General features: G+C 37.2%; 1 long non-coding RNA gene across 1 annotated transcript; it reads right to left on the bottom strand.

Moving 5' to 3' along the window:
* Window positions 1-1954: 1954 nt before the first annotated feature.
* Window positions 1955-3072, bottom strand: LOC145320369 (uncharacterized). Its single transcript, XR_013880174.1, has 3 exons — window positions 3041-3072; window positions 2583-2633; window positions 1955-2189 (listed from the first exon to the last, which is right to left on the bottom strand). It is a non-coding gene; the product is annotated as an uncharacterized LOC145320369 (long non-coding RNA).
* Between the last annotated feature and the right edge of the window lie 752 nt (window positions 3073-3824).

The raw sequence follows: 3824 nt of genomic DNA, 5'->3' as shown, positions 1-3824 counted from the left end.
TTGGTGTCCTGACATACAGACAGTTATCCTGCTACTTCAGAGTTATACAGCTAATTAATACCTTTATATTAATTAGACAAACAGTCATCCTGCTACTTCAGAGTTATACAGCTAATTAATACTTTTGTATTAATTAGACAGACAGTCATCCTGCTACTTCAGAGTTATACAGCTAATTAATACCTTTGTATTAATTAGACAGACAGTCATCCTGCTACTTCAGAGTTATACAGCTAATTAATACTTTTGTATTAATTAGACAGACAGTCATCCTGCTACTTCAGAGTTATACAGCTAATTAATACCTTTGTATTAATTAGACAGACAGTCATCCTGCTACTTTGGTGTTTCCACACACAAACAGACATCCTGTTACTTCAGACCTTTCCAGCTTAAATAATCAATAGTTTGAATTATTAATATATTTAACCATATAACCATTTCTAAATAAAGTATACATATTTAATCTTATTTACCCAAAAACTGCATTTAATCCAATATAAATAAATACTTAAAAAACTGTTTGTATTTTGAATTAAATATTGAATCTACTCTATCATTAACTTATGCAAGTCTGTCTACATCTCATTTGGCGCAGTCTTATTGTGCTACGTGTTATTTAAACCTGCTGCAGAGTTAAAGGTGGGGGAAGTGGTGTTTAATTTGAATTCGATCACTTTTTGAGATTGTTTATCTCGGATTTTTCACAGTTTTGTTATATTTTTTATTTATAACTTGATTTATATTTTAGGTTTCTGTGGAATTTCACTTTTTAACTCTTCTGATCTAAATTTCACGGCGAATCTAGTTCTAGTGCTCGGATATGGCTGATGAAAAAGGAGAGCGGGGCAAAGGTGAAGGCAAGCGTGGACGGCGGCCTAAGCGGCCTCGGGAGGCTGAAAGTCAGGATGATGATGGAACTCCTGACAATTGGGAGGAGGATGACGATGCGGTTGATGATGTTGGTGGAGGTGCAGGTGCTAATGCAAATGTGGAGTCGGCGTTGGGCGACGTGGAGAATGATGTTGTGCCTGAAAGTATAAAGAAATACGTTAGGGCAATGTTAAAGGAGCATACGACTGTCAAGAGTCAAGTGGATAAGCTAATGGCGGCGAATAAACGGCTGGAGAATAAGGTGAAAGAGTTCAAAAGTACAGATGAGCATAAGAAATTAGGTTATGATGTTGATTTGGCTACTATCAAGAAAAAGGTGGCTCAATTGCCACCAGATGGCGACATTGGTGGATTCTTGTATGAGACAAGTTTGGGGGCTAGTGTGGCTACAGCTAAATCGATGGGGGATGATTCATTTAATGCATCTTTTATTAATCGATTGAGTGTGGAGGCTAAATTGGATTCTACTAGTTTCAAGGCTAAGAGCGTAAAGAGTGCTCCTGGACATTTGAAGTTTTCGCAGATAGATTTTTTGGGTCCAGCTGGTAATGGTAATTGGATGAATGTACATGAGAGTTGTTTGACTGAGTATGAGAATCAGTTATTGGATATATTTCCTTTAATCGAGGAAAGGGCAGAAGTGCTTAAGGCTTACAAAAAGGTGGCTGGTGGCAGTGTCAGTCAGCAGACTGTAGAGGGACAGTTTAAGGAGTTTTGTCTGGCAAGGGGTGTCAAGTGGGACAGTGATTTTGTGCGGGACGCTCCATTTTGGGATGGAAATATTGATTTTGAGGATTATTTTTTGTCCTTGTGGAGGGTTGCTCGGTTCGCAAAATTGGAGGATTCCATGCTTTTCAAGGATGTGTTGTACAATAGGATTTTTGAGTGCAAGGGAAAGAAAATGGGGAGGCTTATTACTCCGGAGGCTAATGCCTCCCTAAGTGCTTTAGGTTATTACCTGTTGATAAGGAGGTTGGTGATACCGTTTGCAGATACAGAGTCAGCTACTGAATTCTTCTATGCCCTGAAACAAAAGAGTGGTCAAAATGTGGATGTGTTCTTTAATGAGAAATTACGGTTGTTTAGACTTATGCATCCTGGTCATATTTCTAAACAATCTTGGCGTGATTTTTATAACAATGTGGCGAAGAATTTAATGTTTACAGATTTAGCTAGAGATATGGCCAACTTTGTTGAATCTATGCATTACCTGGAGGATTATAGCTCATTCTTGACTTATTTGATTCGTAGAGTTCAACATTACATCAGCTGGGCTCGTTCTGGACACATTTCACCTGAAAATGTGACGTCATGTTATTCCCAGGCTATGGAAGGGTTGAAATTGGAAGAATCTAGGGAGGTGAAATCTAGGCCTGTGATTAGTGAGGTGCATGTATCCGATTTGGCTGACAGAACTGGGACTGGCGATAATAATGCTTGGATTGAGGGGAAGGATGATATCCCTTGGGATCAAGTTGAGAAGGTGATTGGGGCTTTGAATTTGAAGGCTAAGAATATGATTTGTTGGTATTGCGGGAAAGAAGGACATATAGTGGCTGATTGTTGGCAGAAGAGGGATGGTAAGCCGCCTGCCCCTGATTCTCGCATAGGTAAGACCAAGGCTAAGTTCTTTCCGGTCAATAATGAAAAGGGAGAGGGGCCTGGAGTGCCTAATAATCAGGTGATACCTGAGCAGTTTCTGAAGAAATCAGTCAATCAGAGGGGGCCGGCTGTGGATTCTGAAAAAAGCAGAGATGAAAAACAATACAAGGCTATGATTGCTGAAATGGCTAGGTTCAATTATCAATAATAACCTATGTAGTAGTGTGATGATTGATTCGATGTATAAACCTTATTTTATATATCGTTTCTTTATCCACATATATTATATCTAGGTTATATTAGTGTAATTGAGTTTTTAAGCTATGTAAAATTTGAAAATTTTTGCTGTTTTGTATTCGGATAATGGCTCTCAATGTTGTGAAGAAGTTTCTGTTTTTTTTTTTTTTTAGTCAATGTGTGGAGGTGCTAGTGACTGTTAATGGGAACAATATATTATATAATACATTTAGTATAATTGTGTATAAATTTTGGTAGGTATCTAAATAAAGTTTTAATGAATATTAAACCTTTGAGGGGTACTTACTTGTGTTGCAAGGAGTTTGGTGTCTAGTCACGATGGGCTGGTGTTCTGCAGGCTTTGCATGACATAATATGTTGATCAGTATGCTGGCGGCTGGTGGATGGCGGAGGGCTGGCTGCTGTGTTGTAGATTGATGGCTTTATATCTGAAATTTGAATTTAATTAATTAAATATATACATTAATTATTTATAACATGACATTGAAATTTTAATCCGACGGAACGGTGGCAGAAAATACTAGGGCTTTAAAGGGATCGTGAAGTCTTGAAGATAAAGAAAGAAAAATGCCTATTTGCGCGGATTTAGAGTTTTCGTACCAGGAGCTGATATTATAGTGGAGGAATTAGGAATTGTTGATACAGGAAATAATTTTAATTCTTTAATATCTAGAGAAATTTTTGATAAACATGAAATTGGTTTCTGTCCTGCTAAATTATCAGCATATTCAGTAGATTTAAAGAAAGTTAATATTATTGGATATGTTGAGTTAAAATTTAGATTTGTTGGAACCAAGCTGTGTTTACAGAAATATTTTATGTACCTGAGGTAACAGGCAAGTTGGTGAATCTCGGTTCTGATTTCCTGAAGAAAAATAAAATTAATATTTGTTTGGAAGTGGATAAATTTGAATTTCATGGGGAAATCTGTTCCTATTAATTCTTAACAGGTAGTGGCGGAAATGTAGAAAATTCCCATTTTGTCCGGTCATTCTGAGATTCTTTCTAAACCTACTCTGTCAGGGATAAAGGAGGGGTTAACATAGTTAATGCATCGATAAAACCTATTA

Source organism: Acartia tonsa, chromosome 5 (genome assembly GCF_053477335.1).
Source record: "Acartia tonsa isolate MP-2025a chromosome 5, ASM5347733v1, whole genome shotgun sequence".
Taxonomy (NCBI): Eukaryota; Metazoa; Arthropoda; class Copepoda; order Calanoida; family Acartiidae; genus Acartia; species Acartia tonsa.
Note: the sequence above shows the minus strand (reverse complement) of the source record. Positions and strands in the feature narration are given on the sequence as shown.